The sequence below is a fragment of the Quercus robur genome, chromosome 1 (assembly GCF_932294415.1).
Source record: "Quercus robur chromosome 1, dhQueRobu3.1, whole genome shotgun sequence".
NCBI classification, from domain to species: Eukaryota; Viridiplantae; Streptophyta; class Magnoliopsida; order Fagales; family Fagaceae; genus Quercus; species Quercus robur.
Genome location: NC_065534.1, coordinates 20,607,528 through 20,614,851, shown reverse-complemented (window position 1 = coordinate 20,614,851; position 7,324 = coordinate 20,607,528).

The window sequence follows — 7,324 nt, the reverse complement described above, 5'->3', positions numbered from 1 at the left end:
CTTGAATTTCTGTCGGATTTTGAGAGCTTTTAGGATGGTTGATCTTCTTCTTCATTTTTTCTTTTTTTTGGGAAAGTTCATCTTCCTTTCTCTGGCTAAGAGGTTGTAAAATATGGTGAGAAGATAGAACTCAACATTTTAGTGGTTTAGCACAATATGCACCCACATAAACGGAAAAGAGCACTCAAAGGCTCCTTTTCTCTTATTCACCTCACCATTTTTTTTAATAATACAAATACACAGTTTTAGGTCTCTTTGTAATATAGGACAATAAGGATGAAAAAAAAAAGATTTTAGAGATTTGATACAATAATCAAGAGATTTAATGGGAGAGATTTTAGATATTTGATTTCCTCAAATCAATGAGAGATTTTAATGATTTTAAGTACTACATCAAATCATGGTAACCAAAAAAAGGTACTACAAATCAAAAGGTTTGATTTTAAAAGTCAAAAAATTTAATTATGAGATATTTGATATACTGGTTGATGAGATCTGAATCCTCTTTGGATCTCCCAATACTCTCCCTCAAATTGGACAGCAAATGTCATAGATGCCCAACTTGCTGAAATTGATATTTGCCAGGAGGCTTAGTGATGATGTTAGCAATATGATCAATAGAAGCAACATGAAAGCTTGGATTAGTCAGTCATAAATCTTTTTACGAATGGGGGTAGCAACCTAACTTGATATGTTTGTTGCACTCTTAGAAAGATGTGATTAATAGTAACGTGGAGTGCTGCTTTGTTGTCACATGAGGCCATTTTGGATGATGCCTAGGTCCCTGAGAAACCATTGAAGCAAAAATGAGTTCACATGTGGTGGAGGCCAATGCCACAATAATTAGCTTAAGTAGAGGAGCAAGAGGTAGTAGTAGTTTGCTTCTTTGTCTTCCAAGAGGAATTTAATTTTTGGTGACAGATGAAAGGAGTAGTTGGGCAAGTACACCAATCAAAACCACAATATAGGCCATAGGATGCATGATTGATTGACACAAAAGACGAGAATTAATACCTTTGTTTGGAGCAGACTTCATAAATGCTACGATTCGATGCGTAGCATTGCTGCACTACGATGAGCCTTGCAAAGTTGAGACGTAAATTGATTATAAATCTAAATTGAATAGCCAATAATCGGTGTAGGCGCAGTGACAAAGTTAGGAATTTATTTTTTGGGGTCATATATAAATTTGTATGTGTGTGAAATGTAAAATAGTAAAATACAATACTTAATAATTCAATTTTTTTCCTTTTATTTGTTGAGATAATTGTTAAAATATTTATGTGTTCATTTTAAAGATAATGAATGTTTAATTATTGTAATTTGTTGACATATGTATTTATAGATTGTATTTTATTTAAATGAAAATTAAGTTTACTTCTAAACTTTCTTAAATATATATATATATATATATTATCAAGTATGAGAGGCCAAAATGATAAGGTTATTTAAAAATTTACAAAATTTTTAGGATATTTTTTTAAAAAAAAATTATTTTTTTCAAAAAGGGGGGGCCTGGGCCCCCCTTGGTCATCTAGTGGCTCTGCCACTGTCTAGGCGTCTAGTGATGGTGAGATATATGACACGTTATCAGACGACAGTATTCACTAAGATCACTCAAGAAAATCACCATCATCGGAAGAAGTAACTTGATTTTGCAACATTGGAAAGTCATTAGGCTCGCCAAGAACATCTACATCATGCAAAATTTCTAATTCATATTTGAGTTGAGACAAATAAATCTCAAGTTTAGAGTGAGCAACTTTGATGCCTAAAAATTATTTTAAGTGGTCATGGTTTTAATGTTTGGTTGTTGGAGATTATATATCTTTACCATTTTTTTCATTATAATTTTGGGTGAATAAAAAGTATTTGTATTGTTAGGACATATGTGGATCATGTTAAGAACATGTATCATTTAGAATTGGCTAATCCTTTGACAAAACATACTTTATTTGTAATTAGGTAAATCTAGGATGTGTTTAATACTTCAAGGAACAAAAGTTAAATTTCAAGTATTGAAACCATGCAAATCTGTCCAAAAATCAAGTGAAGAAGTGTTATGCTTTAAAACTCAATAAATAGCTCAATAGATATATCTATCAAGATTTAAAATGTGAAGCTCGACAGCTATATTTATCGAGAATTACGAAAATCAGTTTTTCAGAACTGTTTTTCACGCATGTCCAAGCTATGTGTTTAGGTTTTGTTTTTTCACAACCCTAGACATATATAAGGATTATTTTTAAGGGTCGTCATAAGGTTGTTGCAAGCATATTGTAACTGGAGACAATTTGACCTAGTTCATATTTCTCTTGAAGAAGCTGCTGCGTTTGTACGCCATAAGGTTTTGTGATCAAGGAGCTTATTGATCTTCATTGATAGGCCAAAAATGTATTAATCCCTTGTGATGAATTAATTGATTAATTAGCCAAATTTATTAATTAATCAAATTAATATGTAATGTACGTGACAGTACAAACAAATCACCAATTAAACTAAGGTATGCAGAAAAAAATAAATTAACACAGTAATTTGTTTATGAATGAGGAAAACCTATACGGCAAAAATCCCACCGAGTGATTTTAAGGTCACCACTCCCAAAAATCTACTATTATCAAAACAAGCGGTTACAAGTAAAGAAATCCCAGTACCTTATATCAACCTACAATTGAACTTGTACGGCACCGAGATCCTAGGCCCATACAGGCCCTGGGCCCAGTCCCATACAGGCCCTGGGCCCAATCCCACACAGGCCCTGGGCCGAGTCCCATACCAGCCTTGGGCAAAGGTCCAGCCGTCCTGCGCCCTTCTTGGAGCTTCCTTCATGTACGAACAAGCGTAGGGTATTGAATTCCGAGAGGTGATCGGACAAACGTTCCCGGTCAAATATACGAACTGTTCCCGGGAAATTGTGATATTCCCAGGGAACTGAGTTGCCGAACATAGTAGGTCAAGATGGAGCCAAGTTCCAAGATCATAAATGCTGCACCGCCCTTTCACCTAAACATCCACTTTAATCAGATAATATTGGACCTCTAGTAGCACTAACGGTGGCTGTAATCATAATCTTCCCACTAACCTTAGCTATAAATAGAAGAAAGTTGGGAGAAGAAGGGGTTCAGAAAAATGGAGAGAAAACAGACAAGGAGAGAGTATAAATTGAGTATTGTTTTGAGTCTCTCTGCCGAGAACGACCCATTGTAGGAAATCCTTAAGCCCACTACAAATAAATTGTGAGCCCAAGTAACCTAAGGCCCAGAAGTCTTGTACTTGGTTCCTACAATTGGCGCCCACCGTGGGGCCCTCCTACGAAGCCGTGGTTCGACTGAGACTTAAACGAAAGGAATGTCTGAGGAGCGTTCAGGAGGGCATGTTCCGAGCAATTCCATAGGATCTTCTCGGGGATCGACGTGGAGGGAGAGAAGGCAGAAACGGCTGGAGGATAGGGAGCATCCAAGAGGAGAGGAAAGGTCCGGATTGGGAGAAGGATCGGCCCATACACACCGGACGATTTCAGGCGTCTCAGCACATCGGCAGTATGATGATAGAGACCGAGAGCTGGAGCGGTTACGCAGATTGGTAATGGACTTGGAGCTGGAAGCAAGGGATCGGTGCCACGAAAGGAACCGCAACCCCCAACCAAGGAGAAACCGGGGCGAGGAGGGTTCCAACCGATCTGTTACGCAACAATACCGAGACCGATCACGCTCCCAAGAGTCACATCGACACTCCCGGGAGACACGTCGTAGACGGGACCGTTCCCGATCGCATGGGTATGATGACCAAGGATCAGAGTCGCCAGATGAGCGGCGGCACCACAACGCCGCAATGGACGCCATGAGCAGAGCCCTGCGGATGGCAGCCCGGTCTCCATTCTCCGATGAGATTGAACGGGCACCCATGCCGAGCAGATTCACGCGACCACCATTCAATTCCTATGAGGGGAGGACAAACCCCGTGGAGCATGTCAGTCATTACATCCATATGATGTCTTTGCATGCGCACAACGATGCATTGATGTGTAAAGTATTCCCCTCCAGTCTCGGCTTTACCGCACTGAGATGGTTCAATGGGTTGCAGAAAGGTTCTATACACAGCTTCGCCGAGCTGATTCAGGAATTCGGCAACAGGTTCGTAACATGCAGCCGGGTGCAACAGCCGGTCGATGCATTGCTTTCCATGAAAATGAGGGTCGGGGAAACCCTTCGGAGTTATGCCAGCCGATACTGGGAACTCTACAATGAAATTGGTGGAGGAAACGAGAAAATTGCGGCAAGCACCTTCAGGATGGGGCTCCCCGAAGATTTTGAATTGCGGGAGTCGCTGACGAGAAGACCCCCGGAGGACATGAGGCAACTGATGAAACGCATAGAGGAGTACAAACGCCTGGAGGATGACCGGCTGCAAAGCAGGGGGAAAGCTCCTTTTGCGGGGAGATCTCGGCAAAGCATTTTGCCGCCAAAGCCGAAAAGAGACTTCAGAATGCAGGAACCGGAGGTGCAAATCGAAGGGGTTAATGTGGTGTTCAAAGAGCCCGTGCACAAAATCTTGGAACGGATCAGGAACGAGCCATTTTTCAGATGGCCGAACAAAATGGGGGGCGACCCATCTCGGAGGAACCAAAACTTATACTGCACCTATCACAGAGACAAGGGGCACACCACCGAGCAGTGTAGGGTATTAAAAGACCATTTCGGACAGCTAGTGAAGGCAGGGCACCTGAAAGAGTTTGTAGCAGATTCCATTGACCAAGAACCCGGGCAGGGGGCCCAACAGAAAAGGAACCCCCTTCCACCACCCCTGGGGGTAATCGACGTCATCCATGCCGCACCAAGAAAAGCAGCAACGGCGAAAAGGGTAATGACAGTGGCTTGCGCGGAGGGAGAATCATCGAAGAAGAAAAAGAAAGTTGGACGGTTGGCCATCTCGTTCAGAGAAGATGATTTGGAAGGGACGATCCAACCTCACGACGATGCTTTGGTGGTGACAGCCCGGATAGGCGGATTCTTGGTGAAGAGGGTGATGATTGATCAAGGTAGCGGGGCTGACGTCATGTACCCGGACCTCTTCGAAGGGCTCGGGTTAAAGACCCAGGATTTGGCGAAGTATGACACGCCATTGGTCTCGTTTGACGGGAGAGTTGTGATTCCCGAGGGGCAAATCTCTCTCCCAGTGGACATGGAAGGCAAGGGAGTTGTAGTTACATTCATAGTAGTCCGATCATTCGCACCTTACACCGCAATCCTGGGAAGGCCGTGGATTCACGCCATGGGGGCTGTTCCGTCCACCCTTCATGTGAAAGTAAAATTTCCTACCGAGTATGGAGTTGCAGATGTAAGGGGGAACCAACAGGTGGTGAAGCAATGCCTTGTAGCCGCGGTCAGGTGGGAAAAGGAGCAGCTCGGTCAGGCTGAGCACGCCGAGAAAGAGACTGCATAGCAATTATAGAAACCCCCGGGGGAAACTGGGGCGGACGTTGCTGAGGAGGTGCTGAAGGTAAGAATTCTCCCAGATACTGACAGATATTTCCAGATAGGTACAAGCATGAATGACCGGGAAAGGGTAGAGATGTTGTTGTTCCTGTTGCAGAATATAGATGTTTTCGCATGGAGCCCTTATGAAGTGCCCGACGTAGATCCCTAATTCATTGTCCACAGACTCAACGTGGATCCATTATTCCCCCCGAAGAAGCAGAGACCGAGAAGAGCGTCAAAAGAACACGTCGATGCAGTAAACCTGGAGGTACAGCGGCTAAAGGAGGCAGGAGCCATAAAGGAGATATTCTTCCCGAAGTGGTTGGCGAACACTGTCGTGGTGAAGAAGAAGAACGGGAAATCGAGAGTTTGTGTGGATTTCACAGACTTGAACAAGGCATGTCCCAAGGACCCATTCCCGATGCCCAAGATTGACCAGCTAGTAGATGCAACATACGGGCACCCGAGGATGAGCTTCCTAGATGCCTTCCAAGGCTACCACCAGATTGCCCTAGCGCCCGAAGACCGAGAAAAGACAGCATTTATCTCCCTGAATGCGAACTATCACTACGAGGTCATGCCGTTTGGATTGAAGAACGCCGGGGCTACGTATCAGCGAATGATGACGAGAATGTTCCGAGAAAAAATTGGATGCACGGTTGAAGTTTATATCGACGATATGGTGGTAAAAAGCAGAATTGAGTCACAGCATACCGAAGATCTCCGGGGAGTGTTCGAGATACTACGTCGGCACAAATTGCGCCTAAATGCCGAGAAGTGTACTTTCGGAGTGGGGGCTGGTAAGTTCCTAGGATATCTGATCTCTACTCGGGGAATAGAAGCTAACCCCGATCAAATAGAAGCCGTGAACCGCCTCAAACCACCAAGCAATCCCAAAGAGGTACAAGTGCTCACTGGAATGTTAGCCGCCCTGAACCGATTTATCTCCAAGTTTGCCGATCGCTGCCGGCCGTTTTATTAGCTTCTGAAAAAGTGGAAGGGATTTCGATGAGACGAGAGCTGCGAAGAAGTTTTTCAAGAACTAAAGGAATATTTGGCAAAGGCGCCGAGGTTGACGGCCCCGGAGCCCGGGGAGGATCTGTTTATGTACCTTGCAGTCACCGATCATGCCGTAAGTGCTGTGTTACTAAGGGACTGGGGAGTGCAAATGCCGGTGTATTACGTGAGCAAAACCTTGGTCGATGCCGAGACAAGGTACCTGCCTCTTGAAAAGTTAGTTTTGGCCCTGGTGCACGCCACGAGGAAGTTACCATATTACTTCTAAGCACACACAGTGTTCGTCCTCACCGAGTATCCATTGCAGTCACTGTTGAAGAGATCCGACTTCACAAGACGGATTGCTAAATGGGGGACTCGGTTGGGATCGTTTGACATAAGATACCGACCTAGAAGCTCGGTGAAGGGACAGGTTCTCGCCGATTTCATCGCAGAATTTACACCCAAGAATGAAGGCAAGGTAATCTGTAGTGCGGAGATTGGCCCGTGGAGGTTATTTGTGGACGGCGCATCAAATGCTATGGGGGCCGGGGCTGGTATTGTCATAATCACCCCTGAGGGTATACAACTGGAACACTCCTTTAGATTGGGGTTCAAAGCCTCGAACAACGAAGCCGAATATGAAGCCCTACTGGCCGGGTTGAGGGCAGTATTGCATTTGGGCGCAAAGGACGTGGAGATCTACTCGGACTCTCGGCTGGTTGTTTATCAGATCACTGGGGACTTCGAAGCTCGGGACCCCCGAATGAAAGCTTATCTAAGTACAGCAAAGCAGATTATCGGTCAGTTTGGAACGGTAAAGATATCCTAGGTAGCCCGGTCACAAAACA